The sequence below is a fragment of the Crocodylus porosus genome, unplaced genomic scaffold (genome assembly GCF_001723895.1).
Source record: "Crocodylus porosus isolate Cpor-Errol unplaced genomic scaffold, CroPor_comp1, whole genome shotgun sequence".
Classification (NCBI taxonomy): Eukaryota; Metazoa; Chordata; order Crocodylia; family Crocodylidae; genus Crocodylus; species Crocodylus porosus.
Genome location: NW_017728886.1, coordinates 128,354,636 through 128,363,263, shown reverse-complemented (window position 1 = coordinate 128,363,263; position 8,628 = coordinate 128,354,636). Strand labels below are relative to the sequence as shown.

The 8,628-nt window shown below is 45.4% G+C and overlaps 1 protein-coding gene across 2 annotated transcripts in view; it reads left to right on the top strand.

Annotated features, from left to right (window-relative positions):
• ANKH (ANKH inorganic pyrophosphate transport regulator) overlaps positions 1-8,628 on the top strand; it is a 146,384-nt gene that overhangs the window by 68,238 nt on the left and 69,518 nt on the right. The window lies entirely within an intron of this gene.

The following is an 8,628-nucleotide window of genomic DNA, read 5'->3' as shown; positions in this document are numbered from 1 at the left end:
GCCTGGATCACCCGCCTATCTTCTGGTGTGGATGCTTTGCCCCAAAGTTTGGTGTCATCGGCAAACTTGGCCAGCCCACTTATGACTCCAATGTCCACATCATTAATGAAGATGTTGAACAGTATTAAATAATAACAGCTTGTTCAAAGTAAAGCATTATTTGTTTGTCCATAGAAACATGACCAGAGGAAGAAGGCTCTCAACTCTCTTAGGTTTTCCCTACAAGATAAGGCATACCTTAGTTTGTCCTAGGCATATGCCACCAACAGGGTTGAGTAAAACAAAATGCATCCCTCGAGCCCCTCAGTGTAACCAATCACATCCAACACATTGTTTACATGTGAATTTTTTTTAATCCATTTCAAAGTCTTTTAATTAGTTCTGGGGCATTTGAACCTGGTACATTTTGTTAATTCTCCTCTCCTGGTGAGTTAGAAATGAGCTTTGAACAGTGGAACTACTGGGCTTGTCATTTGAGCATCAGTAATTCAATTATAATCATTGCATGGTTTCCAGGTAGGAATTAAGAACTCCAGCTGGAATTAACCTTCAGTGTTTCATAGAAACTTGATAGTCATAGTATCCTGGTAGGTTAAGCTAAACAGGAAAAAAACACACTTATTCCAAAGTAAGTTTTTGCTATAAGAGGTAATCAGGAACAGTTAATCTCTATAACCAGACTAGTCCTAAAGAGTACTAAAACCTCAAAACAGGTTTACAGAGTGTGAAAAGAATCAAAAACGCAAAGTCTCTTCATTCTGTTTTGATAACAGTTCCACATTATAGTGCAAACAAAACCTTGAATGTTTCTTGTTCTTCAGCCATAAAGTAAAAATCTGATTTTAGGGCCTTTGTACATGCCATGTTTTTTGCCCTTTCTTGCACTGCAACTGTGCGACTATTTGCACAAGTTTTTCTGGACAAGGGTTTTCTGGACACTTTAAAAGTCTTTAATGCGTTAAACTAAAATTCCTCAGATGTAGTTTAGCTTGGCTCACCAGGAATTAAAGCATCGCATCCAAGGATTCGTGGCGTGCAAACACAAAGACACTCAAAGATGTGTAATGAGCCTCTTTATCCACCAGATGGCTCTGCAAAGTTTTGTGGTTCCCCATTTCGAATTGCTTTTGGTTTGGAATTGCTTCTGGGTTTTTTTTCTTGTGCGGTTTGCTGGCTGGGCAACAGGCAAAGGGTGGGTGGATGGGGAGCCCCAGACTCGGGGGTGGGCAGCGCTGGATCATCACGCTCTCCAGCAGCTGGGGACTGGGCTTAATTCATTTGAAAACCTAGTGCATGCAAACACAAATGCAGCACTCCAAAATAAACAAATTTAAATTTTATACAACAATTTAATATGGATTAAAACCCTTGGTGTGTACAGGCTCCCATAAGAAGCCTTTACTAAAACATCTTGTGAAAAAGGCACCTTCCAGGCCCGGTATAAATATGGCCCCGCCCTTGTCTCTGGGCAAACCCCCCGCTTTGCTTTCCTGCCAGACCTTGTTGATAAATGGTCATGATGTCCAATAGTGGGAGGCTGCCCTTCATGTGCCTAAATGACCATGGGCGATACGTATACGCTCCTACCACTTCTACACAGGTCCCATGCCTCACTGATGTCACATTGTGCGATGGTACTCCAGCTCAAGGCCATACAAAACTGGGCACACAGTTGAATCTTTACCCCCTTCGGGGCCTCATACACACCACCTCCCTCTCACCAGGGTCTCCTGCATGCCACCAGCTCTCATCTGGTCTCTTGCATACTGTCTATCCAGGCCATGCTCACTCTACCCCACTCAAAAAGTTCCTCAGGCTTTGCTCCTCACCCCTTGGTCAGCCCTGGCACTGTCTTTTGGGCCTCTCTTGTGACCCTCACCTAAACAGGACTGAGCAGTTGCTCAACTATGGGCCTACTTTGTTCCTGGCCCCTCACCAGCCCACTATGCCCCTCTCTCGGGCCCCAGCTCTACCCCCTCACACTGGGGCCTGGGGTCTTCCACCCCTTAGGGTTCAGCCACTCCTCTCTGAGCTTAACTGGCCCCACAACTCTGCCCTGCAACTCTCAGGGCCCAGGGTCTTACACCCCGTTGGACTCAGGTGCTGCTCAGTCAGTGTGCCTGGCCTGCCTCCAGGGTCCAACACCCCAGTAGGGCTCAGGTGCAGCTACTCTGTGTGCCTGACCCCCCTAACTCTCCTAGTAACCCACCCGAAGGTGGGGGTAGGGGTTTAGGTGCACCGACCTGCCTTACACCAGGGAGGTTCTCAGTCCTGGTATTTGAGTGGCCCTGCCCCACCACAGCTAGGAGGACCACCAGGCCTCCCTATCCCGGCAGAGCGCAGTTTTAAGTCATTCCCAGGACCACTGAGGCCTCCTCCTTCCCCATAGTCTTGCCCTTACCTCCAAGATATTCCTGGAGCAGGAGAACTCTCCCAAAATGGCCACTCACCAAAATGGATGCTCTCATTAGCCCCCTGGCAGCTCCCTGCTCCAGCCCTTAAACTGACAGACACCCTAAAGGGTGTTCTGTTATACATCTCAATTGAACTGCCTCTTTAGAGTCACTCCTAGAGTATCACCTTTTCTCACAGATAAGACTCTTCCAGAGAAACAAGTACATATAAAACAGTTCTGTCAGGCACCAAGTTCCCCCGTAGATGAAGTTACACTGTACTGACATGGATGATTTAGGCACATTTTCTCCCTTTCTCTTCTAGGCAGTCACTTTGGCTTAAATTTAGAAACTTCAAGTAACTCAAGGGTTAACCACTGCTCATAAAACATGCATACATATGTGTGTGTGTGTGTGTGTATGTATATATATATGTGTGTGTATATATATATAGTACAAACTATGTTGGGAATAGACATGATTTGTGATTAAGTCCATGGGGATTGCTTTTGTTGCTTGAATTTAGAGCATGGTGAGGAAGAGACAGAAAACAAGGACAAAATTTACAGAAAGCCAGTTCAATCAAGAAGGATAGAGCCTGTGTTGCCCATCAGCCATAACTCACTGGATGTCTTAGTTCATTCATTTATTCTTAGAGGCTATGGGTTGAGTGTTCTGTTAACCCAGCTCCATTCAGAGTTACACTGTGAAAAACACAGTCAGCAATTACGGAGATAGGAATGAAACTGAAACTTGTCTCCCCACAGTTGGATGCAGCCCCATCAGAGAGCCCCTTTCTGACCCATTCCCCAACTCTGTGTTAGAAGTAGTGCGTTCTCTGCCCTCATAACTCCAAGTGAGAGGCCTCCATGCCTCGCTGATTAGAAACTCTCTAATTTCCAGCCTAAACATTGGCAACAGTGACTTAAAGCTCAAAAATAGTTTTTTTCCTTCATGGGTGTTTATCCCTCAGTATACTTTTAGACAAATTGCTGTGTTCCATCCTCTCTAAGTAAGGAAATAAGAATGCTAACAGCATAACTTCTGAGAGTATCTCAAGCACTTCTAGAACATTTGCATTCAAGTATCTCATTGGTCCAATACAAGAATAATTTGCTGTGAGTGGATACACCTCTTGCGTTCTGAGCCCATTCCCTTGCTTGGCCATTACTTTCTGTTTACAGTATATGCATTTCAACACACTTCTGAGCATGTTAAAAGTCCTGATGAACTGAACCTGATGCCTGACCACAAAATTAAGAGATGCTTTTTCCAGTTCTCCAAGGGGGAAGCTGAGGCATGTAGCATTCAGCCAATACAATTTTTTAGAAAAGCTGCTTGCCTTCTTTCAGCAACATGCATGTTCTGAAACTTCAGTGGCCAAAGCATAAATATAATGAAGCAGGTTGTGTTCTCCTTAAGAACCATCAGAGCTCTCACTGAAGTCAAATGGAAGGAAACAAACTTGCTGGTAGATTACATTAACTCTACTCCAAAGAAACAGGCAGTATTTTATCTATGTTGCGAAGAGACAATATATAGCTGGCGACAGATTCATCCATTTACCCATAATAATCTCTTTTCTGAAAACTATGTGCCCCAAAAAGTCCAAAGCTTTCTGTTGGTTGCTGGAGGGTATAACTGATCCTTTCAGATTTTTTTCAGTGTTTCAACCTTGTACTTTCTATTCAGTGTTAGCCCTTTGCTTTGAAGATTTCTTCACTAACCCCAGCAATGGATAAATTTTAATCCAGTGATCTTGTACCCAGAGCTATTTAATGAAGAGTTCACTAGGCAAATCTAGTTAATACTCCAGGCTGCACTGTCAAAAGGAGAATGGCTCAGTTTTCCAGTCCCTGCAACGCCTGTAACACGACACTATGCTTGAATCTGTACCCTTCAGCAAGGTTTTGGCATAATGCCTACGCAGAACTAGTTTAGCATTTCTTATTAAAGCAGCCCTGAGGTTTATTTTAGCTACAACTGAATTAATATTCAGCATCCATTGGACTCCCATGTGTACCAGTGGAAAAATGTATGGAGAGAATGGAAGACAAGAATGTAATTTCCTGCCCTCTTTATGAAAATAGGCTGCTAAAAGATTCAGTAGACAGAGATTAAGAAGAGTCTGGACACATGAAAGCAAATAACAGCAGCCTGATTGTCAGCACAAAATCCATCTTCTATTTAATGTAGAATCCTAAAATCTGAAGGAATGGTTGGTTTGTTCTCATTCTGGAATTGATCACCACCTTTAAAAGCCAGCATTAGCTGAGGCCAGGAGTTTTTACCCAGGCAGAGATTACCCAAGGAGATCTAACATGCCTTATTTAAATCGAGTGACTCAGACTTATACTAGATAATTTTATCTGATGTGCCAGAATGCTTAAATAATAGCTTTACTGCAACTTCCTGGAATTTAGTCAACATTTTCTACTTGTGGTAGCCATTCAGGCTCTCATGCTTATATGTAATAAAATAAAATAAGTTAATAAGTTTAACTAGCCTATTTAAGCAAATTTCCTTCTTTGGACATAAAAGCACCATATATATTTCACAGCCATTAAAATAGTGGTTCAGTGTCACTTTTCATAAGCATGATCCTTTGGGTTAATAGGTACCTTTGCCTGAAAGGCCAGGGAAAGCAAATTTAAGAAAAGCTGCAAACCAGCACCAACTCCATACCCAGAGAGAAACTTGATGTATTCATGAGGCTGTAGGTACATTATCGCTAGAGCAATTTGTGCACATAGTACTGAAGAACACTCCCTATTTGGGAATTATTAGATCAGGACTTCCAATAGATGGCTTAGTGGAGCATCTGTTCCTTCCCTAGAGTTAGAAGAGCTTTGGAGTGAAAAAAACAACAACAACAAACAGCTTTACATTTCAGTGCAGATGCAAGATATAAGACTGCTGCCTCTCAAGAACAGTTGATTGTGAAATATACCATGAGCTTCAGTGCAACCAAGAAAGGTTTTACAGAGTCACCTGTGACTTTTGATGAGTTTTGCCCCTACTGGCACAAGGAGCAGGGTGTTAAAACGCCATGTTCTACAACCCTCTTTTTCATGCCAGCTTACTACTATCACCCACAGGGTCTTAGTAACACTTGCTTGGTGTAGCCAGGGAAAGCAGCTGTACTTCTGACTGGAGTTTCATTAGCAGCCCTATTCACCAAGACTCTGGAGTTCACCTATGCCAGGTACTTCAGCAAGGATCTATTTATATAACAAATTCAAACAATTTTCCTTTCTACTCTTTTACCAAAACCAGCAAAAACTGAAGATGGATCTAGAGTGGGGGTGGGCAAAATACAGCCTGTGGGCTATACCTGGCCCACCAGCTGATTCTGTCCAGCCTCATGGGCAGGTGGCATAGGTGGCAACTCCATCTCCAGCCTCTGCTGGTGCCATGGGGGATGCTGGGTAGAAGCAGCCCCACCTGCCCACCCTGTTCCACATGGCAGGCTCTAGGCAAGCTATGCTTGGGCTCTAGGACCCCCACTCAGGCTGCACTGGCAGTACCCTGCTTACCTGCAGCTTGGAGCTGATGGGAGCCACCCTGGGCACTAGGACCTGTGCCTAAGGCAGTAGAACTTCCCCAACACAGGCGAAGCCCTGGTCCCAGGCCTGGATCCACCTCCCACCTTGCCCTGTGCAGTGCTGCAAGCTAGCCCACCCACCCACTGCCTCCTGGCTGCAAACAATTCAGCTCCCATCCTGTCCACCCAGGTAAGGCTGCCCCCAGTGCCCTGGAGCTGTGGCTGGGACTTGAGGGACCCCCAGGCCATGGGTGGGTACAGCTTGCATCACTCTGGCAGAGAGCTGGGGCAGGCAGGAGGGGGCTGCTGGGATTCCCCAGGGTTGTGGGGGAAAGTTGTGGGATGGGAAAGGGTGGGGAGCAGGCAGGTTTGGGGTGTAGGCTGCTCTTGAGGGATGTTTCTAGGTGCAAGCTGAGACAGGAGCTCCCTTGTGATTTGGGGGGTGGCTGGGCTGCAGTAGGGCTCTGCTGGAGGTGAGGACCTCCTCCCTTGGCCAAGTGTCCTGCTGGCTGGTTTTGGTTCCCTTGGGAGAGAGACTTTATTTGAGCTATTATGCAGTTGCCTCCATACTTGTTGTTGCCTCCATACTTGCCTTCATGGGCAAAGACAACTGCATCCAGCTGCGGGGGGAGAAGAGAGAAAGGAAATGGGAAAGAAACCTGGAGAGAGAAAAGGAGAAAAAAGGAGAAAAGAGAGAAAGGAAAGAGAAAGGAATGGGGTGGAGGCTAGGTCATGTGGGTACATAGGTGACTTATAAGCCCAATCTTTGCCTTGAACAATCTGCTGCAGCAGGGGCAGGAAAACAATGAGGACTGAGTACAAGAGGTTTTTGTTTTCCTGGCCATGCGCTTCTTCATTGCTTCTGTGCATTGCTCTTCAAAGGCCAGTGCTCAGTTCTGGATGTATTACCTCCAGAATGGACAGTGATTTGCTCCCACAACTCTGGGTTGATGCTGAAACTTTTTAGGGACACCTTTAGGGTGTCCTTGTACCGCTTCTTTGGTGTGCCGCGAGAGTGTACTCCATTTGACATAGAAGTTCTCCGTAGAAGATTTCCTTCCGCAGGTAAGCATCAGGCATTCTTGAAAGGTGGCTGGCCCATCTTAGCTGTGCCAGTTTCAGTAGAGTGTGAATACTGGAGAGACCTGATCTTCCGAGCGCTTCACTGTCCAGAATGTTGTCTTGCCACTTGATCTTTAGTATCTTTCGCAGGCAGCACAGGTGGAAATGGTTTAGTTTCTTGACATGATGCTGGTAGACAGTCCAGGTTTCACAGGCGTAAAGGAGGGTCAGGAGACTGATGGCTTTGTATACCTTCAGTTTTGTTGACATGCCAATACTTCTGTGGTCCCAGACCAACTTACGGAGTCTGCTGAAGGCCTTGCTAGCTTTTGCTAGTCTCTCTTTGACTTCATTGTCTATGTGAACAGCATGGGAGAGCGTGCTGCCTAGTTAGACAAACTTGTCAACCATTGAAAGTTGTTGGCCTTTAACTGAGATGTGTGGTTCCTGGGATGTTGTACTAGGTGCAGACTGAAACATCATTTTGGTCATCTTTGTGTTAATAGTGAATCTGATGTTGTCGCAAGCTGATGAGAATACATCCATGGACAGCATACATAGCATGTCAGTCTGTGAGCCTGTGCATAACTCACAGTCATCAGTGAAGAGGAAGTTGTGAAGCATGGCTGTCTGGACTTTGGAGGTCACTCAGAGCCTATGCAGGTTGAAGATGTTTTGTGTCAAAATGGTATCTGAGCCCTATACCAAGGTCATCATACTGGAAAGCATCTGACAGCATGGCAGAGAATATCATGCTGAAGAGGATTGGTGTGAACACACAGCCCTGCTTGATGCCATTTGTGACTGGAAAGGGGTCAGAGCATTTGCCATTCGCAAGGATGCGTGCCATCATGCTGTTGTGGACCTGTCAAACCATATTAATGAATTTTCCAGGGCATCCATACTTCTTTATTATTTCTCAGACACCTTCGCAGTTCACCATGTCAAAGGCTTTGGCTAGGTTGAAGAACATGAGAAGAAGGTTGACGTTCTGTTCCTGGCACTTTTCTTGAAGCTGCCAGGCCGTAAACACCATGTTGGTGGTTTCATGTCCTTTTCTGAAACCACATTGGCTCTCAGGCAGTAGGTCTTTAGATGGTCAGTCAGCTGGCTGAGGAGGACTCTTGCTGGCAGTTGAAAGGAGGGAGATGCCCCTGTGGCTGTCACAGAGTTGGCAATTTCCCTTCCTTTCGTACAGGTGGATGATGGAGGCATCCTTGAATTCTTAAGGGACTACCTCCTGTGCCCACATAGTGCAGAATATCTTGGTTAGTTTCTCGGTGAGGTTGTGACCACCTGATTTATAGACCGCTGCTGGAATCACATTGGCTCCAGGAACTTTGCCACTAGACATTGGTTGATGGAGGAGGTCCCATTGAGGCTGGCGCTGAACTGATTAGCCCATCTCTGGAGGATCTGGGCCTTGTCAGTTAGCAGTGTGGTCCTGTCGGCAGACAGCAGAGGAAAGGATCCAAGGCCCTGCGGACCTTGGGAGAGAGACTTTATTTTGAACTATTATGCAATTACCTCTATTCACACTACTAATAAAAACATAGACCAGGAGAAAAGTTGTTTTTTGTTATTTTAATAAAATTAAAATATAATGGATGTTTGCGTTCTAGCATACAT